At 38.3% G+C, this 27,501-nt stretch overlaps 1 protein-coding gene across 6 annotated transcripts in view; it reads left to right on the top strand.

Annotated features, from left to right (window-relative positions):
- Positions 1-251: 251 nt before the first annotated feature.
- The window catches only part of NUMB (NUMB endocytic adaptor protein), a 498,823-nt gene continuing 471,573 nt past the window's right edge, over positions 252-27,501 (top strand). For 4 of the 6 annotated variants that reach the window (XM_053697790.1, XM_053697791.1, XM_053697786.1 and 1 more), the window contains exon 1: positions 252-383. The gene's annotated coding sequence lies outside the window, so the exon portion shown is untranslated. The remainder of the gene's footprint in view (positions 384-27,501) is intronic. The other 2 variants (XM_053697787.1, XM_053697788.1) reach the window with 1 other exon arrangement.

Here is a 27,501-nt window from a genome sequence, read left to right as displayed (position 1 = left end):
TGCACTCACAGCGAACTTTTGATAGCCTTACCATGCAACCAACAGGCGCACGCTCGGTGATATGGCAGGAGCGAATCACAAGGTCGCCGAGCGCTATTGTCCAATAAAATATCAGTACAGACGTTAGGTCATAGTTGTGGGCGTGGCAAACATGGGAGGCGGGAGATACAGAAAAGGCGTATTGTAGGTGGGACAGTCAGCGAGACAGACAATGGATAGTACCAATTAGGTTTACTGAAGATCTGGGAGGCGGTACTACGATTGGGTGGTGCCTCGGGGGCTGCGGGCAGAGCAAGCTGTGTGGTTAGGTTGTAGCCGGGCAGGTGAGAACGACCTGTGAACTGGCGCTGTATTTCAGATTTAGGACTTTATAGTGGTTTCAGGTGAGTGTGTCTCAGTGTTTGTATTGCTTTTATGCGTTAGGTTGTGTCGCGTTTTACGGGTCCCATAGGAATACAGTAGCTTGGTGTTGGGTGACTGCTGTGGCACTTGAGAGCCAGTGTTACCTACCTGCCTATCACGTGATTTGCATGAAATCAATATTACAGTATCCAGGAGATCAACACACATATGTGATGGTGTCACATACCCCTGAGGTTTTAGCACTGTGCAGTATAGAAGTATTTCATAATTCAGACTGTCAGCATATAGGTTATTGATATGGGATTTTAAAAGCAACCCAATGCCCAAACAAGATTATTCGTGGAGATCACATATTCCTCTTGTTTTTCTTGAGGTTATTAAAAAGGCATCAGGCCTACTGACTGGGTGTAACCCCTTGGGTGCAATTCATGAGCAAGATTATCAGGTCTTGAGCAGTCAAATAAACTATAATAGGTGTATTTTGAGCAATAAGGCACACTATTATTATCCAACTATAAATGCAGTTGGGTGATTTGGTGTGGAAAAAGTTACTCAGAATGTGGTACTGGTTTGACAAGAGTGGGGTCATACTGTATTTGCAATGGTTTTAGTGATAATAAAATGACATGGCAGATTCTAAAAGGTGATGTTCTGTCATATGGGTAACATATTTACTATGCATACAGAAGAGTACTGTATATGTAAATGTAAACTATTACTAGTATTTTTGTAGTTAGATTGAACCTGGAAGAAAAGCCAAGTGTGTGCAGAGTGTATACTAACGTACTGTTGCTCATTGGTGGAGAGGAACCTACCATAACTATGTACAAGGTTATAATAAACCCGTTTCTTAAGTTATGTCTTTTTGAATATATCCTGATGGTACAGTTGTATTTATGTAAGCATAGTCATCAGATCGTACGTAGGTGGTGCAAAGGTTTTAAATACGTTGCAATTAGATGAAATCACTGTGGGATCGTGTGAAATAAAACAACAGATGCTAACTTATCAGTAATGTCTTCTCAATTACTTTTACCAATAAGGTATTTAGGATTTTTTTTTGCCAAGGCTGTTATGTAAATTGTGAGTTATTGTGGCAATAATGAAAGCTTGAATAGAGTCTTAGAAAATTTTCGAATAAACGCTATTTTCACACACTGTATCAATCAATAGCGTTTGGAATTTTGCATTTGACTTCAAAGGGACAGTATACTCAGAAATTTAAACCTCAAATTTTCATTTGCATGATGTATTAAACATAAGTTTCATTCATCACATTTTAGATATATTTTTTCTAACTATTCTATCACAAAACTTCTATACCCTTGTATATTAATAGTGCGCCTACTGACTAACAAGCGCCAGTTGACATAATTAATTCAGAGTTTATTATTTACTAAGGTATGCGCAACTTCCGACGTTCACGTGAAGCGATCAATGCTTAGAACATCGGATATAACAGAGCATGCGCCTTCTTTTTTTCCATTGCGCATAGCTACGACCATGACGCATGCGCAATTGTAATTACATACAAAGCCGCTCTGTAGAGACATAAGCGTGAGCAAGCTTCAGTGGGAGGAAATGTAGGCGTTACAAAAGTTGCATCTGGGAAGAACAGAATAGATCTAGACCGCCTATATAAGAGATGACATTGAGGGGTTGGAGAACGAATGACTAACGGTTACAGTAGAAAATGTAAGATCAAATAAAACATGGAAAAAATATTGTTTATTAAAATGAAATAATGCGTTTCAAATGTAATGTCAAAGACGAACATTTCCCACAATTTTAGTATGTGTGAATTTACTGACCCTTTAAAGGGACATTTCGTTCAAAATTTTAATTTACATGCATGAATTACACCTTGCTCTACGAGCAAGTGCTGTGTTTAAAATGCTGCTGCATGGGATCAGCTAGAGCTTTTATTAGAAGCATTACAAAAATGTTTCTGTTCAAAACAGAAATGCATCTATGTGGATTCCAATTTTGGATGGAATGTCCCTTTTAATTCTAAAAATAACATCCCCCCCCCCTCGAGTTTTGACATATTCCAATTGCACTGACTTCAGAGTGAATACTCTATAGACACGTGTCAATGCCTAATAATTTATAGTGCCTTTACAGTCATTTTTAATATGTAAACCAGCTATGTCTTCATTTTATAACTATCACATTTCTGTCCGTAATACACACAGGTAACATTTCATGTTTTCTGTATTTTGCTTGATGATGAAAAGTTACCTTTTATATTCTTGCTGACTTTTTATTTTTAGTTAGTGGTGTGAAACGGAATTCCTAAATGTTTAATTATATCTGATATTGTAAATTTATTTTTTTCCTTTTAAACTGCTGAATACTTTTTTTCTGCTGCCCTTTGGTTGAAGTTTAGTCTGCAATGTTGAGAACTCTGAATCTGCAACATTCTTTAGTCATTGGCTGATCAGTGTAGGAGGTCATGCACTCTCCTTACAGAAGATAAACAGAACTCAAGCCTTTTTCTATGGACTGCTATACAGTGCAAACTGTACTTACAAAACAGCAGTTTTAAATGCATTTTTTTTTGTATGCAGATGTTTTGCAATATATCAAACAGAACAATACAAAAGTAGCAAGTGCCATTGTTGTCTGTGTTGATACTACAGTGTAATTCTAAGGGGTTTGTTTTTGTCTTAATTTAAAAGATATGGAGATTTAACAGAGTGTGTTTAAAGGGACAGTTTACTCAAAAATTTTCTACCCTTTAATTTGTTCCCAATGATCCACTTTACCTGCTGGAGTGTATTAAATTGTTTACAAGTAGCTCCTTTACCCTTATATTGGCATTTGAAATTGTTAATTTAGCATGTGGTATCCCCACCTATTCTGAAAGTTTGTGGCCGCGCGTACCAGCTATAGATAAGCTTTGTAAACACAGCCAGCAGAAGAAATTACACTCCCAGTGTGATAAAGCAGAGATAAGGTAATAAAATGTTGATTTTCCATTGTTCTCTCCAAGTATTGGTGATTGGTTTAAGGACAGATATAAGATAAAGAAGCAGGTATATGTACACAATGTGATACAGTAATGAGATCTGATTATACCTACAAGCTTAACCTATTTTATTAGGCTGTGGCTTCAAAACACAAAATCAGAGCTTTAATATACAGAAATAAATCTTAAAAAGCTAATTTTCATACATTTTTTACTCTGCAGTTGGTAAAAAAAGCAATTGTTAACACATTAAGGGAAAAACTATTTTACAGTATACTGTCCCTTTAAGCACTGGGGTCTCCATGCTTGTACCTAAATATGTTCAGGTTTGTTTTCAGAGCAAATCCTCGTGCAGAGGGACTGCTAAATGGCAGGTGACGTTGTGTATAAATTTGCTGAGATCTCTGCCCGTGTGCATCTGGTCTAACTAGAAGCGTGTTTACTTGGGAACAAGCATGTTGGGAGCTCAGTTACGTGTTCCATCTTTTAACCTAAAGGGACGTGAAATACAGATTCAGATAGAACATGCAATTTTTTTCCATTATCAGATGAAACCTAAGTAGGCCTAGGATAATCCATGCCAGCTCCTAGTAGTGTGTTTTTTTTTTCTGACAGTATTGTGTTTTTCTGCTCCTGAGCCAACCTAGGTTTACTCTTCAATAAAGAATACAAAGCAAATGTGATTCTAGAAGTAAAGTTGTTTAAAATTGCATGCCCTATCAGAATCATGAATGTTTAATTTTGGCTTGCTGCCCCTTTAAGAGAGAAGAAAACCTGTAGAATTGCATTGTCACCTTTCTCTTGCTGTCTGAAGTGAAGTATGGCAATGGTATTGCTGTAGTGTATTAGTTAAAGGGACAGTACACTGTAAAATTGTTTTTATATGAATGTATTTTCAATGACTTGTTATACCAGCTGCAGAGTATAACATTTATGAGAAATTGCATTTTTCAGTTTATTTGTGTATATGAAGTAGCTGGTTTTGTGCTTTTAAACCACAGCCTATTACAATGGGTTGAGCTTCAGCTAATATCAGATCTCATTATGTTATCACTTTTATGTACACACACTTGCTTCCTTATCTTAGATTTGTTTTGAAAACCAAAGCTCAATACTTAGAGAGAACAATGGAAAAGTATAATTTTATTACTTAACTATCATGCCCCCCACTGAAAGTGTAATCTCTTCTGCTGGCTGTGTTTACTTTGGCTATTCAATAGAATATACTCCAGTATAGAAACTTTCAGTATAGGTTGGGATACCACAGGCTAAATCGGCTATTTCAAATGCCAAAATAGGGGTAAAGGAGCTACTTGTCAACAATTTAAAACACCCCAGCAGGTACAATGAATCATTAGGAACAATTTAAAAGGGGGACATTTTTGGGTGAACTGTCCCTTTAACATCATGAGTAGAGCACAGTTACGTCAGGGGAATGAATGTGAGCATGCGCAGACTAACGCGCTCGATCACAATTTTACACCTCCGTGATTGTCTTTTGCTAATGAGCTTTACAGAGAGTTTTGAATTAGAAGATAGATTTATAAATAGTTCAAAATGTTTAACTATTTTCCAATACCTTGTAATTTAGCAAAAATACATTAGAAAGCAAACTTTTCAGCTATGAAACAAATAATTCTTGGTTTCATGTCCCTTTTTAATCGTGTTTTGTTCGCTGATACGACTGTTTAACGAATATGCTGACAAGATTATTCAGTATGGGATTACGTTTTTATGATATTTGGACTTCACCCTCTCCAGCTGTCCATATCAATGGGAAGACATCTTTTAGCAGAGTTTATTGCTGTTTCTCATTATCCTAGATATTCTCTGAGACATGCCACCACTGTTAAAGGGACATTTCTGTCATGCAAATCAAAGAGCACAATTTTAAACATTAACTTTTTTTTTCCTGCAAAAAATGCCTTTATGTTTAAGCTTCTTTTTATCTCAAAGCTTACAAGAAGTGCATAACTGTTTACTGCCGGCAAAAAAAACCTACTTGTAATAAATTAACATTGTGTGTGAGTTTGAACGCAATAAAGCTTTGTTTGCTAAAATAGTTTTTCTGTAGCCTTGCGCCCCCCCCCCCCCCCGACTCTTGCTCTGTTTGGAGTAGCCAATTTGTTTTGTTACTGGAGTAGATACAACTAGTAAGGGTAAGTTTTTAGTGAAATAATGTTTGTTTATCAGTTCCTTATCTGATAATCTCTGTTGAACTCCTTTTAGGGACATATGTGTCAGGGTTACGCTTGTCATGCTGTTCCGTTTGTCAGGATTTAAAAACTCATCATTTTCCAACTTTAAATTACAGAAAAAGGGGCAAAATAAAAAATACAAGTATGTTGCAAAGTTCTTTTACTTGTCATAATTATAGATTTTATGTTAAAGGGACAGTCAACTGTGAAATTATCATTTAAAAAAAAATAGATAATCCCTTTTATTATCCATTCCCCAGTATGTTATATTAATTTACTTTTAACCTCTGTGATTACCTTGTATCTAAGCCTCTTCCGACAGCCCCCGATCACATTGCTGTTATCTATTGACTTGCATTTTACTCAATTGGCGTAGTGTCATCCACAACTCCACGGGAGAGAGCACAATGTTATCTATATAGCACACATGGATTAGCAGTCTCTCTTGTGAAAAGCTAAAAAAAAAGCATGTGATAAGAGACTGTCTGTAGTGGCTTAGAGACATTTATAGGTTTAAATGTTATATTAAAGGGACAGTAGTCACAATTAGACATACATGATTTAGACCGAGCAAGTCCAATTTACTTCTATTATTTAATTTGCATTCTCTTGTTATCCTTTGCTGAAAGGTTTATCTAGGAAAGCTCAGGAGCAGCAAAGAACATTGGTTCTAGCTACTGATTGATGGCTGGATATATATAGCAATTGCCATTGGCTCACCCATGTGTTAAGTTAGAAACCAGTAGTGCATTGCTGCTCCTTCAACAAATGATACCAAGCAAATGAAGCAAATTTGATAATAAAAGTAAACTGGAAAGTTGTTTGAAATGATATGTTCTACCTAACTCAGTGATTTTCAACATTTTTTTTTTTGCCGTGGCACACTTTTTTTACATTAAAAAATCCTGCGGCACACCACCATCCCAAAATTTTACAAAATCACACATTGTAGCCTAATACAGCATATATTATACATCATAATGATTGTCTGTGAATGAATGTCAATATGTCATGGTTGTAAATGATGCTTGCCTGTCTGCCTGATGAGCCTGTTACATCAAAACAAGCAACATTTAAAAAATATGTCACACTGTTCTCAGTCTGCCGCGGCACACTGGTTGAAAAACACTGACCTAACTCATATGAGAATTTTTGGGTTTTATGCCCTTTTTAATGTAACAATGTTGGTTGTGCAAAGCCGAGGGAATGGGGAGTAAAGGCATTGTTTCTTTCTAAACAGCAATTTTAGTTCCTTTAAATCTGTGTGTACTGTACTGATTGCTCACTGGCTGTTAAAGGGCCAAAAAACACCTTGAGGGTTTTTAAAAATAAAAAAAAATGTTTAGTTATGCATAATAAAATAACTTTGCAATATACTTTCGTTAATTATATTGCCCCCTTTGTATGTAATTTTATATAGGATTCCCCCCCCCCCTAATTCTCATTATTTGAAATGTATCCTGCTGACTTCAGTGCTAACACTGCTACATATCTTTTCCTACTTGGCTTTAACTTGTAACAACTGCAAAAAAATGCATTTTACACTAATATAATGACTATGGCTAGCCTTGTTTGCAGACTAAAGCCTGTATTGGCTCCTCTGAAGAAAATAAATTGTGAGTGGAGTTTTGACAAATTAAAAACGGTTGCAGCAAAAATTAGACACTGTCACCAGTGAAATATAACATTGATATAGAGCAGTGATAGTTAAAAGTGTAGCACAACTTGCTGATTGTGTTACTGTGAAACGTTGAAAGGGATAATGAAGAATATTATTATAATTTATTTGTACAGTCAGTGCTGTAAAATTCTGTATCACTTCTATGAGAACTGGGCCAGTGACCCCTGTAGGAGGGTATTGATTATCACGCAAATGCAGCCATAAGCACAGTTAGCACACATTGAACTGAGCATAAATAAGGTTATCTGAATAATACAAATTTATTCCCTAGTTTTCATTACTGTTAATTTTTTTTTATGTGTTAGATTTAACGGAAAGCTTTTGACCTTACATTAATTTTAAAAAGACAACAATTAGCATTGCAGCATTTTTTTTAACAAATAGGCAGTGTCACAATGCAGAAAGTACGAGCATTCTGCTGTATTTTTTTTTGTAACCATTCATACAGATCTAAACCAGCAATAAACAACCAATATCACTGAAAGGCCATATTTGTTGTTTCCAGATTCTCAAAAGTGACACTTGGAGTTTAACGTTCTGACCTTAGGAAAGTATTTCAATTCACTGAATGTGCAGGAGAAGGGAGCTATGAAAGAAATGCTGTCAATGCAGCCAATCGTAGGCTGTATTGGCTCAGGAGAAGTGCATTGTTGTAAGTTTTCTTTGCAACATACTGGGACATCAGCTTTCTTACGTCACTGTAGTTAATTTAATAAAAGTGCTGATTTATGGGATAGGGTAAATCTCTACTCCAAATGAAAGGACCAGTACACTTTGAATTTTATGCACTGTTTAAATGTAATATATAAATACTATTATGTGAAAGGACATAATAGATTTTTTTTTTTTTTTTTTTTTTTTAAATATTTTTATTAAGGCAATGTTATGGCATACAAACAAGGGAATGCAGCAGTTTACAGTGCAATTCATCAATTGCTTATAACAAGGTACATTGTATGAGTTATATATAAGAGTCGCATCTGTGATAAACATTGATCGCTACCCACAGCATATAAAGCAAGTAATATATACTATTGCTGCAAAAAGAAATAATAAACCGAGAACAATTCAGCAACATGACAACAGAAATTGTAAGAGGCCACTTTTGGACCTCATGTCAAAAAATAACCAGCAGTAGCAGGTTACCTCAATAGTAGGAGGTCACTTGTGGACCTCACTAACTGAACCTCAGGTCTGTTATACTGTATATGTGTTATTTAGGGAAAAAAATGTAAGTTTCTTTCTGTTAAAATTGGTTTACCTCAGGAGTCTAGAGTTTAAGGGTGTGTTATAACTCATACTATTAGTGATATTCCTGTGCCTTAACAATCAAAAGAAAAAGGAATTTGAAAGAAGTACATATGTCTTAGATTTTATAGGGCCAGGCTCACCGATTCAACTATTCGCATAGGTCATGGTGTTAGTCAATAGTTAGGGCATAGACCTGTGTGTTGCAATTTATAGGTTATCAAGAGATATGCTCTGGCTAATAAACTAGCATAGCACTTTGTCCCAGTTAACCAAGCCTCTGTAGGCTGTGCTGTATGAGCTTAGTGTATGAATAGGGATAGTTATCAAGGGCAAGGTAGGGAAGTAACAGAGCTGCACACAGATTTTATTTTGAAAGTAAATTGGATCTACATAGTAAAACATATCGTTCAAAAGTGAGACCCCAACTCATTTCTCGCCAATGATAAGATCTCGGCTGTAGACAGTAAGAACCTAAGATATAATAATAATAGAGGGCAAAAAGTAGTCTCTCGTGTGTAGCTGGGGGAGCTAAGATAGAAATAACTGTGGTACTAAGTGAGAGAAAAAAATGTGCAATTGTCCTGCAAATACACATTGAGGGAGGAGTCAGACTCAATGTTTAGCTACCAATATAATAGGTGTCATGAGTGTGCCACTAAGCCTACCCTATCACTTCTCAATCTAGTGGGTACAGTAAAATGAGCATTCAACTTCAATTACTGTAGCAGACAGATCTTCAGTTGTAAGGGTTTTCTGCCTTCCCTACCACATTAAATAACACAATTACATGGACAATGAAAAATATAGGGGTTGTGAGCACCAAAACATACAGAACTCAACTGGCAAAGAAGTAATGTGGTCTTGTCCTGTAAGAGCTCATTGGGTAAATATTCAACTTCTATAGGTATAACCAACCTACAGCTGTATGTACAAGAGGCAAATTTTAAGCTAACAAGGACATAGAGAATACAGAAATGTATTATATAGATTATGTGCAGCAAAACATGAGTGCATTCTAACCACACAGGGTACTGGGTAATTATAAATTGTTTCTCAGATAAAGTCCAGTGTATATACATAAGAATCTGTAGATATTGAGTTATCTATCCATATAGGGGACTTTACAAACACACTACTCACCATCCCCAACTATACGTATGATAGCATCTAGCCCACACCAGTTTTGTTGTATAAAGGTCCATATAATAGGCGTATGTAACCTTGATAGATAGGACCCCATATAATTGGCCGCCAACTCATGTCTCCCAAAAGATTGGGTCTGAAGCGGACTGTAAGTGTGATCAGGGTTGCGATCGCAATGGGTGGCTTCTTTATACTGCCCAACATCGACATCTCTAACTGCAGAATTATAATGGCAGGTTGAATGGCGGTGAACTGATCCCTTTGACCTATCAACAAATAGGAGTCCAAAGCTGTCCCAGGATCCGGGTACGGGACAAAAGGAGAGTGGGTAGGCACAGATAGGATTGTTGCAACGGTCTCCATTCTGCGGTCTAAATGGGTTGCTGCGCTTGTTGCTCATGAGGGGAATATCAGGCTGCCTTGCTGTACCTGCTCCCTTGCTCCTATCAGCAGACTTGTGCAGATTGTTCCCCATGCTATCGGTGCTAAGGCACCGTTCTGAATTGCTGGCATGACCCCAAGTAGCGTCTAATGTAGTCACAAGACGCAGGAAAGCTTCATCCAGAATATCCTTGAGTTGTTTATGCAATTTGGCATAATTAGACTCCTCTATCTTTTAGGTAGAAGTGTAGATTCCCCTCAGGGTGTTTTGAGCCAGTACCCTCCAGGTACTTTGCAGTCAGCAATATGTTCTGCGTAACGACAAGGCCCAAGCGTGCCTCGCCGGGGGGTAAATTGAAGGCCTCAACCTTAAGGTTTGCTCACATTTGTCTCTATCCCAGTAGTTTTGGGCCCATCTGACGCAGGAGCTTTTGTGAATCAGAAGTCTGGGGTATTATATTTGTCAAAGTAGCTAGATTGCTGGAGCTGTGTGGTATTGTACCACCTATCATGGCCGCCGCCCGGAAGTTCCCCCGGACATAATAGATTTTGATTATAATTTTAAAAATATATTAGATTTAATGGATATTACTTAAAATTCCAATATCTGCCCTTTAAAGGGACAGTTTGCTCCAGAATGTGTATTGTTTAGAAAGATAGATGATCCCTTTATTACCCATTCTTTACCAACATGGTTATATTAATATACTTATTACCCCTGTGATGACCTTGTAACTTAGCCTCTGCAGACTGCCCCTTATTTGTTTCTTTGACAGACTTGCATTTTATCCAATCAGTGCCCTCTCATAAATAACTCCACGGACATGAGCACAATGTTATCTATATGGCACACATGAACTTATGTCCTCTGTGAAAAACTGTGAAATGCATTCAGAAAAGAGGTGGCCTTCTAGGGCTTAGAAATTAGGATATGAGCCTACCTAGGTTTAGCTTTCAACTAAGAATACCAAGAGAACAAAGCAAATTTTGATAAAAGTAAATTGGAAAGTTGTTTAAAATGTCCTATCTGAATCATGAGTTTATTTTTACTAGACTGTCCCTTTTAAGCAATGATCCCTTTGCATAGTAATGAATGTGCAGGCTTGCTCCTAATCGCATGCGCATTATAAACAGTTGGGCTTCTTCACACAGACTTTGGGGAGCTTGGAAATAATGAAATATTCAGGCTCAATTTACGAATAGAACGTAAAATATTAGTTAAAACGCATATGCTGATTTTTACTCACATAATAAACGTTCAATTTTTCTTTTGGGTTTACTGTCCCTTTAAAATTATAAAAAAAAAACTGTATGCAATTAAGCAGTACTAAATAGAATGCAAGGGGGGGTTGTTTTTTTTTTTTTTATATATTAATTTGGTTCAGGGCAGGCTAGAGCAGAGAACCCCTGGTCTCTTGAATGCATTTGCTCCCTGTTGCCTGCAACATTTCTAAATGCTTTTCACTGTGTGCAGTGCATGTTTTGGTGCCATTTTTCAACTATATTTCCATGTTAAACATTTCTAATATTCAGTATTTAAGCCACACACGTTTGGGCAGCCTGTGCTTTTACTGTGATGTCCCAGCTACTTAGAGGGTATTTTTACAGCGTGTTTGTTGGTTTGGCTAAGAAGGTAATACTTTAATATCAACAGCATGTATTATTCATAAATTCTTGTGTGGGCTAAAAGGTTTCCTTCCAAGTCATTCCAGATAAGTTGAGGCATAATCTACAGTCTGTGATTCTTCAAAAATAACATGCTGTGTGTGCTTACATTTTTTAAATATAGTTTTATTCCTATAGATGGTAAGAATTTATGCCTTTTTATTTCTATCCAAATTATTGTGTGTGTGTGTGTGTGTGTGTGTGTGTGTATATATATATATATATATATATATATATATATATATATATATATATATATATATATATATATATATATATATATATATATATATATATATATATATATACATATATATACATATACGTGCGTGCAAGTTCTTCCACTTAAGAACATGAGAGAGGCCTGTAATTTTCATCATAGGTATACCTCAACTATGAGAGACAAAATGTGCAAACTTATCCAGACCATCACATTGTCTGATTTGGAAAGAATTTATTTGCAAATTATGGTGTAAAATAAGTATTTGGTCACCTACAAACAAGCAAAATTTCTGGCTCTCACAGACCTGTATCTTCTTCTATAAGAGGCTCCTCTGTCCTCCACTCATTACCTGTATTAATGGCACCTGTTTGAACTTGTTATCAGTATAAAAGACACACATGATTAAGGGGCATAGCTCCCCGAAACGTCGTGGCTGTTTGACTCTGCACTTATTCCAATAAAGCATTGAAAATTTGGCATTTTGGAGAGCTTCATCCTTATTGTTTTCGTCCTTTTTTCCTTGGCCACTCCAAATGAGCATATAGCTGATAAGCCAATTAGAACATCATACACACAGATGTCCACCAATAACCGCCTGTTGCCTCATCAGCAGTGGCGCACACTGGGTGCTCTACTGTGTCTCCGCTTTTAAACGGATACCCAGTCATTAGATGAAACTAAAGCTTTATGATTGTGTCTTAATTTAAACATGGCTAAGACCAAACTACTTCTAATCCTCTAACTCTACTACAGTTTCTAATTTTTCCATCACTGTTGGCGGCACCACTATCATCTCCCCATCACCCCAAGTCCTCTGCCTCGGAGTCACACTTGACTCAAATCTGTCCTTCATTGCCCACATCCAACTGCTCTCTTCATCCTGCTGCAACCACCTACGCAATATCTCCAAAATTCGTCCATTTCTGAGTGACAAAACTACTAAACTGCTTATCCACTCCCTGGTAATTTCCCAACTTGACTACTGCAATAACTTGCTAACTGGCCTCCCTTTCTCCCCTTCAATCCATCCTAAATGCATCTGCCAGGCTAATCCACCTCTCTCGACGCTTAGTTTCTGCTGCACCTCTCTGTGAGTCCCTTCACTGGCTCCCCATTCACAGCAGAATTAAATTCAAAATTCTCATCCTGACCTACAAAGCCCTCGCCAATGCTGCCCCACCTTACCTGTCCTCACTCATTAACAAATATACTCCAGCCTGCCCCCTAAGATCCAACAATGACCTGCTCCTTGCGTCTACCATCACCTCCTCTCATGCTAGACTACAGGACTTCTCTCATGCGGCCCAAGCCCCAGGAACGCACTTCCTCGAGCCATCAGACTCTCTCCCCTAACCTCTCCTCCTCCTTTTTAAACGTTCCCTAAAGACCTTTTTGTTCAGGGAAACCTATCACCCGACTCCTTAACAAATGAACTTCACTAACGCAACAGCTGCCCTCATCTCCCCACTAATATCATTCCCACCTTTTGCAGTCCCCACCTCCTGTTTCCCATCCTCCTACCCATCTAGTTTGTAAGTTCCCACGGGAATAGGGCCCTCAATTCCCCCTTTATCTGTCTGTAAAAAATGTTCTCTTGTTGTACTTCTATCCTTGTACCCATGGGCAGCACTGCGGAATCTGCTGGCGCTTTATATAATAATAGCAATAATTATAATAATAAATATTAGCTTAAAAACATCGGCTTATTATTTTCATGCTAATTGTTGGTTTGATTACATCATTATGTCTAGAGTTTTTGGTTTAGTGTGCCTTTTACTCAGCAGTGGTTAAAAATAAATCCTGAAAATAGAGCTCATTTGTGTCATTACACTGTTTAAACAACTGACTGCTAAATATTCTATAAAACCCTCAACCTCACAGAATATTGTTAGTAATTTATCGTCTTGTAAAGTATTCAATTATATTTTGAAACCAGTTCAGCCAAAAACGGTATCTTGCCACTATTTCAGAAAAACTAAAGCCAAATTACAGGATTTACTGGAGAACCTTTTTTAGGATACATAAAACATTTTAAGACACATTTATTTTTAAATTTACAAGCCAGAAAGGATATTGCGGGGGACGCCACCCACTCTTAAGAGCCATGCAGTGTATTTGTATATAGACATTCGTAGAATAATCCTAAAAGTTAGGAGGCAGAAGTTAAAGTAACATTTTAAATTCAAAATGCATGGTGAAGTGAACTTTGCCCTGTACTTTAATTGCTTTTGACTGCTTCTCCTGTAATTTTAAACACACACACACACACACACACACACACATATATAATATTACACACACAGTGAATTTGATTTTAATTAAAGGGACAGCATGCAATTTTAAACAACTTTCCAATTTACTTCTGTTACTCTTTGATAATAGATACCATGAAAACAAAGCAAATTTGATAACAGAAGAAAATTGGAAAGTTGTTTAAAATTGCATGCTCTATCTGAATCATAAAAGTTTAATTTTGACTTTACTCTCCCTTTTTAAAGAATTATTATTTAAATCCATTTATATCATGGATTTAATTTTTAGAATACATTTTTCTGATATTAGAAGATTTCTGATTTGGTCATATATTATTTGATATGCATAGATAGATCTTTTGAAATGGGTCAACTATCTACAGTTTAATAGGTTAATCATTCATATTTGAATTTTCTGCTGTACTTTATTGGAAGGAGAACAATGATTACCTTAGTAATTATTAAAATAGTAAAATTGCTTCTCATCTAATTTGCTTTGTTCGTTTTTTTTTTTTAATGTTTTCAAAGCTTTATTTAAATTCCATAATAACAATACAAGGAATGGATGGTATTACAAATACAAAAAGTAAACAAAACTTCCTTGAAGTTCCCATTGACAAAACCTCATTGAGAGTCTTTTCTTTTGTATGGTGTAATAGTGCACACCAATCTTTATACTCATATCCTGGCATGCTCCGAGTCCTCAGAGCATGACAGTCAATTATGTCCAAAGAAAGAAAAGAGAGGATAGAGGAAAATAAGCTGGCTAGTATAACTAGCCAAGAAGAGAAAAGAGAAAAATAGGAGATGGAGAAGATAAAAAAAAAAAAAAAGAAAAGGGGTGGGGGAGGAGGGGTATATTTGCATCTGTCTACCTGCCAGCCTGCCGTAGACACTGCGCGTACACCTCAAGCACTTGTAGGGTTCCAGAGCTCTAACATGTATTCATGAAGCTCTATTTTATCATCTCTCAGATATCGAAAGCGCTCAAGTTGCAAGTGTTTGCTTACAAGATTGTCCCAATCAGCGAGTGTGGGTACTTTTGATAAATTTCCAGTTTTTGGGAATCAGAGATTTAGCACAGTTAAGCATTATATATAGAAGGTGTTTCTTGGTATTATCTGTTATTTTAGTTAGACCATGAAATGGCAAAAGGTCGGGCACTCTGCTCATCTTAATCTGCAACTTGGTATCCATAACGTCCAGAACACCCTGCCAAAATGACTTGATTAACCCACAGTGCCACCATACGTGAGAAAGGGTTCCTTGTTCCCCACAGCCTCTCCAACACCTCCTGTCTGTTTATATATCTTTTTTTAATCTGTTAGGTGTCAGGTACCATCGGGATAAAAATTTGTAGTTGGACTCGAGGAGAAAATGTTGTAAGTGGAAATACCTGGAGGCCCGATCCCTCCAGGTCCTCCCTTTTTTGAGTTTTCTATCAGATATCAGTCTGTGGAATGTGATTTGATCTAGTTGAGTCAGATTTTGCATGTTCGTGAATGGTATGTCCGGGTTCTGTACGAATGGGGTCATCGAAGAAGGGTTTGAGGAGACGTGAGGAAACTCTACAAGTGTCCTATCCCATTGTGAGAAAAACTCTTTTAAAATTACATAGGAACCAACAATTTTAGGTATAGACTTGTGGGAAATCCAACCCAACGATCCCACATTATGTACTCCATGTATCGCTCTCCCCACCTGAACCCACGTCTTTTGGGCGTTATTGCTACATTCTATTTGATGATAGAGATTTATGGATTTCTTGTATAAGAGTAGGTTAGGAACCCCTAGGCCCCCCCTCTCCTTCGGTTGTTATAATGTACCCCTTGCTACTCGTGGTCTAGTGCCACCCCAAATAAACTCCTCTACAATGCCGTGCAATTTCTGCAAATAAGTTGCAGGGAAAGAAATCGGGAGGGTCAGCAGGTAATATAATATTTGAGGGAGTACATTCATTTTAATTATTCCAATTCTCCCTAGCCAGGCGACTTTTTTTATTTTTCCACGAGGATAGATCGCACATAACTGTATGTAGTAGGTGTGTATAGTTGGCCTCAAAAAGGGATTCAGGTGTTGATGTTATGTTAACCCCCAAGTACCTGAGCACGTAATGGACAAGCATTCGAGCGTCGACACAACTCCGCCTGAGGGAGATTAATATTTAATATCTCTGACTTAGTTTGGTTCAAATGGAAATTGGACACTTTGCCGTACTCCTCGAACTCCTTCAGAGATTCCGGGAGCGAAACCAAGGGACCTGACAGTGATAGTAGGACATCGTCCGCATATAGAGATAATTTTGTGTTCTTGCTGATCTATTTTAATCCCTGAGATTTTTTTGTTGTCTCTGATTTTTTTGAGCCAGCACCTCTATTGTCAATGCAAAAAGCAGAGGAGATAGCAGGCAACCCTGCCGGGTGCCATTGCTTATTCGGAAGGGGTCCGAGTGCTGAGTAAAGAGAGAAAATTTTGTTTATAAAATAACTTCCGAAGTTCATCCTCGACAGGGTGGCTCTAAGAAAAGGCCAGCTCACCCTGTCGAAGGCTTTCTCCGCATCTGTGGACACGAGAATAGATGGAATGTTATTATAGTGTGCATAGTTCACTAGGAGGGCATCCTTTATGGTGTTGTCCCTGGCTTCTCGGCCAGGGACAAACCCCACCTGGTCAGGAGATATCAGTTTTGGCAAAAATTTGTTCAGTCTGGTAGAGAGGATTTTAGCGAAGATCTTTAGATCTACGTTGAGGAGCGAAATGGGTCTGAAATTCTCTGGACGGTTTGCCGGCCTTAGGGAGAGTAGTAATGTGTGCTTGTAACATTGTGGGTGGGAACTCCTGAGTATCTCCCATTTTATTGAACAGTGCTGCTAAATGTGGTGTCAGGACGTGTTTAAACAATTTGTAATATTTGACACTGAACCCGTCTGGGCCAGGGCTTTTACCTATTGGTAAATCATCAATGGTGCGAGCTACCTCCTCTGCGGTAATAGGTGTTTCCATTTCCTCCGCCTCCTCCTGGGAAAGTGAAGGTAGTGTGAGGGAATTAAGGTAAGAGTTAATTGCGTGCTTATGTGTGTTTGTATCTACATCTATTTGATCTTCCTTAGTGTCGTGCATGTTATATAGTTTATGGTAATATGTTCTCAAAACTCCCGCAATAGCTGGACTATCAGAACAGGTATGGCCATGTTGGTTGACAATAGAGTGTATGTGTGATTTTAGTTGCTTTTTCTTCAGAGCCCTTGCTAGTAGTTTTCCTGGCTTGTCTCTAAATTCAAAATATTTCTGTTGGAGTTTTAAAGCATTTTTTTGATGATCTATGGAGTGAAGAGTTTGTATTTCCTCCCTTGCATGTTGAAGATCTAATTTAATTAACTTGTCAGATGGCGTTTTTTTTGTGTTTTTCTAGATCGTGTATTTTGGTTAAGAGAGATGTGTACTTGATTCTGGTTTGTTTTGAAAGGAGAGATTTTTGTTTAATGAGCTCTCCCCTGAGTACACATTTATGTGCCTCCCAAATGATATGCCTAGGTGTCTTGTCTATGATGTTGTGTTGGAAATATTCCTTAATCGAGTTTTCTACCTGGGCTTTGGCTGCCTGGTTATTGAGCATGAGATCATCAAACCTCCATATGAAGGGGTGTTCAGGAATAGTAGGCCCTTTTTAGCTTGCAAATCACAGGGGCGGGGTCCGACCATGTCATGGGAAGTATTTGCGTGTCCGTAACCAATGCCAAAGTGGATTGATCTGTAAATATATAGTCAATTCTAGTAAAGAGGCTGTGGGGATGTGAGAAAAAAGTGTAGTCGCGTCGTGTTGGGTATATGATTCGCCATGTGTCGTGGACTGCTAATTCTTCCAGCCTGGCATTACATTGTTTAATTACCTTTTTTTGGTATAGACGCTGTAGTCTTGGATTTGTCTAATTGAGGATCTAAAGGAATGTTAAAGTCACCACTGATTATTAGTGCACCTCTACGCAGTTCCAGAACTTTATTTGTGAGGGTAGTCATAAACTTGTTTTGATGTTGATTTGGGAAATATGCATTCACCAGTGTAACCATTCTATTGTGTAGTGTCCCCACCACTATTAATTTTTTTTTTTTCTTCACCACTATTAAATACCTTGCCTCCGGATCCTTTTCTATGTGTGTATCACAAAAGGGGGAGGAATTTTTGACCAGTATCCCCACCCCGTGTTTTTTCTGACTGTTCGAGGCAAAGTAGGAAGTGGGAAATTTAGTGTTAATCCAGCCCGGTTCTTTACCCATTTTGAAATGGGTCTCCTGGACAAACAAAATGTTGCACTGCAGTCTGATAACGTCCCTTATCAAGTGTGACCTTTTCTCTGGAATATTCAGGCACTTAGCGTTCAGGGTCATCACTGTAATGTGTACTGTATAACGGCATTGTGGTATAAGAGTGGCAGGGGAGGGGAAAAAAAAAGGGGGGGGGTGTAAATTTACTGGAAGTGTAGGGAGGGGGGAGGAAGAGAGAAAATTAAGGAATAGGAAAGAGGAGTGAGAAAAGAGTATTTGGGTTAAGGATATGTGACAGAAAAAAGGAGGAAAGGTGTCACGCCAATCCCTGGTATACAGTAGAGGATAAAACAATTCTATAGTCCAAAGGCTATGTCTACAGTGGTTAACCAAGGTTTAGTGTCAGGTAAAGAAAGAGGTCAGTAATGCCCAGGAATGGGCAAGCAAACCTATCAAGTTTAGAGAGATAAGGAAGATTGTAAAGTAATGAGATGTGAGGTCAGTATCCCCACATCCGAACTAATTAGTATAGTATAAAGGGTCACTAACATCTGAACCAGTCAGGCATTAGGAGAGGAAAGAAAAACTTGGGCGTGTCATCTATTGTCAAAAGCATCCTAACTAAGGTGCAAAGTCAAGCAGAATAGCAGATTTGTAACTTAGAACATTTGTAACATATCAATAATGCAAATCAACATTAACATAAATTATAACAAACAGTTGATCTAGTGCCTAGTTATCAAGAGGCAGTACTTATTGCTTATAAACTGTAGTAAGAGGTCCTTTCTCCCCTCCCAGAGCCTTTGTGCTAAGGCAAATTTAGTACATACCGTTTCTAATACATCAACTTTATCTATAGTCGGGCCAAGGTATGGATGCTACATACAACTAAAAAATACATGCAAAGAGCATAGAAACCAATGTATTATGGATCATTACACATAATAAAAAAAATAAAAACTAAGTAGTCATACCATCAGGGTCTTCACATATAGTCGTCCCAGTATAAGTTGAGGCACTAAATATCTGTCCACAAAATGCAATTACTAAATGCAGCTCTCTCTTTATGTATTTAGTTCTTGCTGGGGTGTCATTTCTTGTTCTGGTGGGGAAATGTCCAGCTCCAGTATCTTACAGAATTCAGGCAGGTCTTCCGGTGTTCTAAAAGTGGTTTGCTTTCCGTTTCGGCTGGCGAAGATGCACACCGGGAATCCCCATTTATACTGGATGCTGTTCTTCTGTAACTCATTTGTGATATATTTAAGGTCTCTTCGTTTCTGCAGGGTGATTTGGCTTAAATCCGAAAATATCTGTATTGGGATTCCTGCATGAGTCACGCCTTTGATATTTCTTGCTTTTTGAGATATGAAGTCTTTGTCTTTATAATTTAGAAACTTTACTACAATATCCCTCGGGGGTGCTTTGGGAGAGGGACTCGGCCTTAGGGCTCTGTGTGCCCTTTCAAGAGGTACCTCTGGTGAGCTGGGTGTTCCTTTTATTGTTCAAAATAGATCCTGCAGGTATCCCTCAAGGCGTCCTCTGTTGTCCAGGTCCTCAATCCTAGACAACAAGAACTGGATGTCTCCCTCCTGATGCCGGAGTTGTTGAGTGTTAGTAATAACCTGCTTCTGCAACGCCTCATGATTAGATTTGAGTGTCTGGACTTGCTGGTTAACGCTATGTAGATCCTTTTCCAAGTCTCCAGAGACCGCATTTCAGTTAGAACAACATTAATGTCTGCTTTTGAAGAAATAGTGTTTAGGTCTTGTTAACAATTCTTGTGGTGGGGCCTCTGGGACAGGCTTTTCATCAGGCAATGATGGAACAACAGGTGAGAGATCCATATCTGCTCTATCAGTAGAGGATGTTGCCGACTTGAGATAATTAGTAAGACTGGTACTTTTAGGAGCCTTTTCAGGTTTATTATTTCTCCTATTTGACATGGTCTCCTTGAAGTGCACCCTGTATCTCCTATTAACTGAGATCTTCTTGCGTGTCTTTTAGCTACAGCCATTGTACGGGAGAGCTTATAAACTAGGGTCAGGTGTATTGAATTATGAGTTAAAGTACCAATCTCAGGTAGGCCAAGAATGGTTATGTCTCACTGGTATGTGTAAACAGTGTTAGTATTTATTTGTGTGATATATGCCTGTATTTGGAATTAGGGTTGGTGTTGTGGGTTTCTGCTGTGCATGCACACAGATAAATGCTAGTCAATTAGCTGAATCCAGATAAATAAGGCCGCAAGGCTTGTGCTGCGCTTTTTGTGACGCAGGGATTTATTCTGAGGCCTCTTCTTTGAAACTGTTGTATTCTCTTTTTAAAAGGTAAATGATCAGAAAGTTTCTTGCTTACTAGGCTGTCAAGTATAAAGCTTCCAACTCCCAAATAACCTGCGTGACAAGTCCCAGTGTGTGCTAAACTCCAGCAGTGTGTTCATATAACTAGAGCAAAGCCTAGCCGCAGTTACTGAGCGTGTGTCCCACGTGTGATGGAGACCGGAGATCTGCCAAAATTTACTTCGGGGCTGTTAGAGGTTGACCTTGTTGTTAGAGAGACCTTGTTCTCACCTGCCAAATGTGTCCTGTGGCGATTGTCTCCTGCACAGGTCAGGGCTCCCCGGTGCGGTTTGAAGTGTCCCATTGCGGTTTAAGAACTGCCCGTTCTCACAAGCTGTGCCGCGTATGATTATCGCATCTCCAGAGTCCTACTCAATACCGGGAGCCCACACCGCAGATGGTTGATGTGCGGCTAGGTTTGAAACTCCTGTCAGAGTCTATGTCCTTCAGTCCCGAAGTGTAGCAGCGGTGATTAACCCCGGCACTCTCTGGTGTCGCATGTGCTCACACCTGCTTAGAGATTGCTTTTTTTTTTTTTTCCCCTCCTTTTCACCCCATCCAGTCTGTTAGTTTATAGCACCTCAGTTTAGAAATAGATGCCCAAGTTTTGGTATGGTTTTAGGCGGTTTGAGACCCTTATTTAAATTGAATTCGGATGTGGGGCTTAAGAGCCAGGGATCAAGCAGCCATTACCCTGCACGGCCAGGCTCCGTCTCTCTGCTTTGTTCTTTTTGTGTTCATTTTTGAAAAGCATACATGGGTAGGATCAGAAGCAAAGCGCTAATTTTGAGCCTAGCTGCTTGTCACGGTCTCATCCAATGTGTGTTAAACAAAAGGATACCAAGAGAAAGATGCAAATTTGATAATAGAGGTAAATGTGAAAATGATATGCTCTGAAACCCGAACGTTTTTTCATGATAATGTCCCTTTTAAAGTGAATGTAAATTTTGATGCTAAAGTGCCCAGTTATTAAAAACGGGGGCACTTTAATTCATCAAAATTTACATTTCACTTGTGTTGTGAAAAAATACCTTTTAATCTTGACAGCCGCTCCAGCTTCCTTCGCCCGTCGCAAATCCTCTTCCTGAATCTAAAATGAGGAATCCGGCTTCCTCCAATCACAGCGTTGAATCAGGCACTGATTCCCCCGGGGGGGGAAGCCGTGATTGGAGGATGATCGATTCATCATTTCTGACGTCCAAAATGGCTTGCGACGACATGGGGAAGCCGGAGCGGCTGTCAAGTTTAAAAGGTAAGTATTTTTTCAGAACATGAGTGAAATGTAAATTTTGATGAATTAAAGTTCCCCCTGTTTTTTAATCAAATTTTTAAAAACTTTAGCATCAAAATTTACATTCACTTTAAGGTCTATTTCTCAACTCTGTATGCTTATTTCATAACTTTTTTTTTTTTGGCTGTGAAGAAGGGGCATGTTATTCTTGCAGACACAAATTAACAGTTTTAAGAAATACTAAAGCAATATGTAATATTTCCAAGATGGAAAAATTGCCCAAAATAATCGGACAGAAACCTCTGGGAGAGCATGACATTGTGAATGTATTTATGAAATTAACTTACAAAAAAACTAAACATTACAGCATCTTGCTATGTAATTAAAGGGACAGTCAAGTCCAAAAAAACATTCATGATTTAAATAGGGCATATCATTTTAAACAACTTCCCAATTTACTTTTATCACCAATTTTGCTTTGTTCTTTTGTTATTCTTAGTTGAAAGCTAAACCTAGGAGGTTCATATGCTAATTTCTTAGACCTTGAAGACTGCCTCTAAGCTGAATACATTTTGACCACTAGAGGTCATTTGTTAATGTGTTTCATATAGATAACATTGAGCTCATGCACGTAAAGTGACCTAGTAGTGAGCACTGATTGGCTAAAATGCAAGTCTGTCAAAATAACTAAAATAAGGGGGCAGTCAGCAGAAGCTTAGATACAAGGTAATCAGAGGTAAAACGTGTATTATTATAACTGTGTTGGTTGTGCAAAACTGGGGAATGGGTAATAAAGGGATTATCTTTCTTTTAAAACAACAAAAATTCTGGTATTGACTGTCCCTTTAAAAACAAAACTATATTTCAGGATGAATATCCTTTAGATTATAATGTATCTTAAATAAAAATAGATGTGTTGCAGCATTTAAATGTGAGATTTTTGAGAATGAAAATGGTTTTTAGTGACTGTCATGAAAATCTGTACAATTGTGTGAACAATCAATAATTTCTGGTTTATTATAAATTCAAAGTATGTAAACGTTCAAATATAATTCTGATTAAAATCACATTTGGAGGTTTTCTAAATCCCATAAAATCAAAACCGGTTGTTCTCTTTATGTAATTTCTCTGTATACTGTTCAGTGACTCCAGATTATAAACTACAGCACTGGGTTTCACTGAACATGGCGAAAAATATTAAGTATTTTTTTTGATGCTTGCGGTTTAGTGTTCATGACACTAACATAGGAATTTAAATAAGTGTTAAACATTGTTATGCATAGGAAAGAGCATGGTCTTTTATGTGAAAAAGAGGATAATCTAGAGCTGCTTAATTTGATTTTTGAACGGAGTACATGTTCTATGTGATAAAAACTCAGTCTTGTAAGGAAAGATTCCTGCAGCTTTATTGGTGGACGGTGCCATGCCCAACAAACTTGTTTTTATAGTGACAAATCAAAATAAATTATAAATACATTTTTATTGATTTATTTTGGCCGCTACATGGAACACATACTCTCTATTGGCTTTTTACAAATTTGTACCCAACTTGTTTTTCGTTTGATAACCCAATGGGTTGGTTCTGAAGGTTTTCACATCATAAGATTGTGTGTACCATGCTAAAAGCTTTAGTTTCTCATCCTGGAAACATCCTTTCATTATGTTTGTGTTCTGCTTTTTCTCCTGGCCTGAACTTCCTGTCAGTGGGACATGTCATTAACACAGTGTGCACCAGAAAGGTCAATGATAATCAAGTGAAAATATAGACTGCTTTATTTTGTTACAACATTTTTATTTTTTAACTAATTCCCGGGGGGGTTAAAGGGACATTATCATTGCATCAAAATTACATTATCATGATTCATATAGTGCATGCAATTCTGTAATCAAATCGACTCCATTCTCTTGGTATCCTTTGCTGAAATATATATTTAGGTAGGCTCGAGCAGCAGTGCAGTACTGGGATAGATAACACCTTAACTACCCATTCCCCCGCTTTGAACAACAAACTTTGTTATATTATACTTTATAAAATTTAAACACCTACATTTCTGCCTGTTTCTAAGCCACTATAGACAGCCTCTTATCACATGCTTTATTTGATTTTCATAGCAGGAGACTGCTAGTTCATGTGGGCCTTATAGATAAAATTGTGCTCATGACCGTAGGTTGTGGCTGACACTGCACTAATTGGCTAAAATGCAAGTCAATATATCAGTGTTTCTCAACCGCGGCCCTCAAGTAACCCCAACAGGCCAGGTTTTCATTATAGCTGAAAGAGTGCACAGGTAAAGTAATCAGCTGATCAGTAACACCACAATTACTAAATTGATCTCATCCATCAGCTGCACTGGTTCAGCTGCACTGGTTCAGCTATAATAAAACCCTGGCCTGTTGGGGGTACTTGTGAGGACCACGGTTGAAAAACAATGCAATAGAAAAGAAATAAATAGCCATGTGATCAGGGGGCTGTCAAGAGGCTTGGATACAATGTAATCACAGAGGTTAAAAGTATATTGGTATAACCATGTTGGCTATGCAAAACTGGAGAATGGGTAATAAAGGGGTTCTCCTTATTTTTATTTAAAAAAATAATTTTTTTTTTAGGATTAACTGTCCCTTTAAAATGGGACAGTTGGGAGAGGAGATGGAACCAAGTGTAAATAACAACAATGTCTTCTGTCATAGGCAATGTATAAATGTTATAATACAGCTTGTGCATGCAACTAAAGTTAGTGTGTGTGTACAATAAATTATATATTTAATCTATGTACAAATCCCCAGATATGAAATCCAAACATAGTAATTTGGACATACATACATACATGCATGCATACATACATACATACATACATACATACATACATACATACATACATACATACATGCCTGGCTCCTAAATATTCTTACTGGCTCCTAATTTTTGAACATATTCGTCAAGCACTTAAACCAAACATTTCCAAAATCCATTTTCCCCCCAGTTCCTAGCAGTTTGGATAAAGGTGTTTTTTTTTAAATTTTTTATAACTAATCCTCATTGGTTGATAAGGTCAACTAACCTCTTCCTTATTGATGAAGAGGGGAGCACCTCTGCAAGTATGAAAGGAAAGCATTGATTTATCCAGGAGAGGAAAAGGTGCTTTTGGATTAAATAAATCCCCCCCAAAACTAAAATACATTTTTGAAATGACCACCTTTAGATGTAACAAAGCTGATTTCAGTGTGTCTAACTCCTAAGTGGTCGATTTTATGAAGCTGCCGCGGTCATGGGCGCACATACACGCCCCTGTCCGCCGCAGCTCACCTCTGCAAGGCTGAATTCCGTTGCCTGAATTTAGCATTGCACACAAGCGTTATTTCTCCAACATAGGTGTGTCCGGTCCACGGCGTCATCCTTACTTGTGGGATATTCTCTTCCCCAACAGGAAATGGCAAAGAGCCCAGCAAAGCTGGTCACATGATCCCTCCTAGGCTCCGCCTACCCCAGTCATTCTCTTTGCCGTTGTACAGGCAACATCTCCACGGAGATGGCTTAGAGTTTTTTAGTGTTTAACTGTAGTTTTTATTATTCAATCAAGAGTTTGTTATTTTGAAATAGTGCTGGTATGTACTATTTACTCAGAAACAGAAAAGAGATGAAGATTTCTGTTTGTATGAGGAAAATGATTTTAGCAACCGTCACTAAAATCCATGGCTGTTCCACACAGGACTGTTGAGAGCAATTAACTTCAGTTGGGGGAACAGTGAGCAGTCTCTTGCTGCTTGAGGTATGACACATTCTAACAAGACGATGTAATGCTGGAAGCTGTCATTTTCCCTATGGGATCCGGTAAGCCATGTTTATTACGATCGTAAATAAGGGCTTCACAAGGGCTTATTAAGACTGTAGACTTTTTCTGGGCTAAATCGATTCATTATTAACACATATTTAGCCTTGAGGAATCATTTTATTTGGGTATTTTGATATAATAATATCGGCAGGCACTGTTTTAGACACCTTATTCTTTAGGGGCTTTCCCAAAGCATAGGCAGAGCCTCATTTTCGCGCCGGTGTTGCGCACTTGTTTTTGAGAGGCATGGCATGCAGTCGCATGTGAGAGGAGCTCTGATACTTAGAAAAGACTTTCTGAAGGCGTCATTTGGTATCGTATTCCCCTTTGGGCTTGGTTGGGTCTCAGCAAAGCAGATACCAGGGACTGTAAAGGGGTTAAAGTTCAAAACGGCTCCGGTTCCGTTATTTTAAGGGTTAAAGCTTCCAAATTTGGTGTGCAATACTTTTAAGGCTTTAAGACACTGTGGTGAAAATTTGGTGAATTTTGAACAATTCCTTCATGTTTTTTCGCAATTGCAGTAATAAAGTGTGTTCAGTTTAAAATTTAAAGTGACAGTAACGGTTTTATTTTAAAACGTTTTTTGTACTTTGTTATCAAGTTTATGCCTGTTTAACATGTCTGAACTACCAGATAGACTGTGTTCTGAATGTGGGGAAGCCAGAATTCCTATTCATTTAAATAAATGTGATTTATGTGACAATGACAATGATGCCCAAGATGATTCCTCAAGTGAGGGGAGTAAGCATGGTACTGCATCATTCCCTCCGTCTACACGAGTCTTGCCCACTCAGGAGGCCCCTAGTACATCTAGCGCGCCAATACTCCTTACTATGCAACAATTAACGGCTGTAATGGATAATTCTGTCAAAAACATTTTAGCCAAAATGAACACTTATCAGCGTAAGCGCGACTGCTCTGTTTTAGATACTGAAGAGCATGACGACGCTGATAATAATGTTTCTGAAGGGCCCCTAACCCAGTCTGATGGGGCCAGGGAGGTTTTGTCTGAGGGAGAAATTACTGATTCAGGGAACATTTCTCAACATGCTGAACCTGATGTGATTACATTTAAATTTAAGTTGGAACATCTCCGCATTCTGCTTAAGGAGGTATTATCCACTCTGGATGATTGTGACAAGTTGGTCATCCCAGAGAAACTATGTAAAATGGACAAGTTCCTAGAGGTGCCGGGGCTCCCAGAAGCTTTTCCTATACCCAAGCGGGTGGCGGACAGTGTTAATAAAGAATGGGAAAGGCCCGGTATTCCTTTCGCCCCTCCCCCCATATTTAAAAAATTGTTTCCTATGGTCGACCCCAGAAAGGACTTATGGCAGACAGTCCCCAAGGTCGAGGGAGCGGTTTCCACTTTAAACAAACGCACCACTATACCCATAGAGGATAGTTGTGCTTTCAAAGATCCTATGGATAAAAAATTAGAAGGTTTGCTTAAAAAGATGTTTGTTCAGCAGGGTTACCTTCTACAACCAATTTCATGCGTTGTCCCTGTCGCTACAGCCGCATGTTTCTGGTTCGATGAGCTGATAAAGGCGGTCGATAGTGATTCTCCTCCTTATGAGGAGATTATGGACGGAATCAATGCTCTCAAATTGGCTAATTCTTTTACCCTAGACGCCACTTTGCAATTGGCTAGGTTAGCGGCTAAGAATTCTGGGTTTGCTATTGTGGCGCGCAGAGCGCTTTGGTTGA

This window comes from Bombina bombina, chromosome 1, assembly GCF_027579735.1.
Source record: "Bombina bombina isolate aBomBom1 chromosome 1, aBomBom1.pri, whole genome shotgun sequence".
Taxonomy (NCBI): domain Eukaryota; kingdom Metazoa; phylum Chordata; class Amphibia; order Anura; family Bombinatoridae; genus Bombina; species Bombina bombina.
The sequence above is the reverse complement of the archived record's forward strand: the minus strand, read 5'-3'. Positions and strand labels throughout refer to the sequence as shown.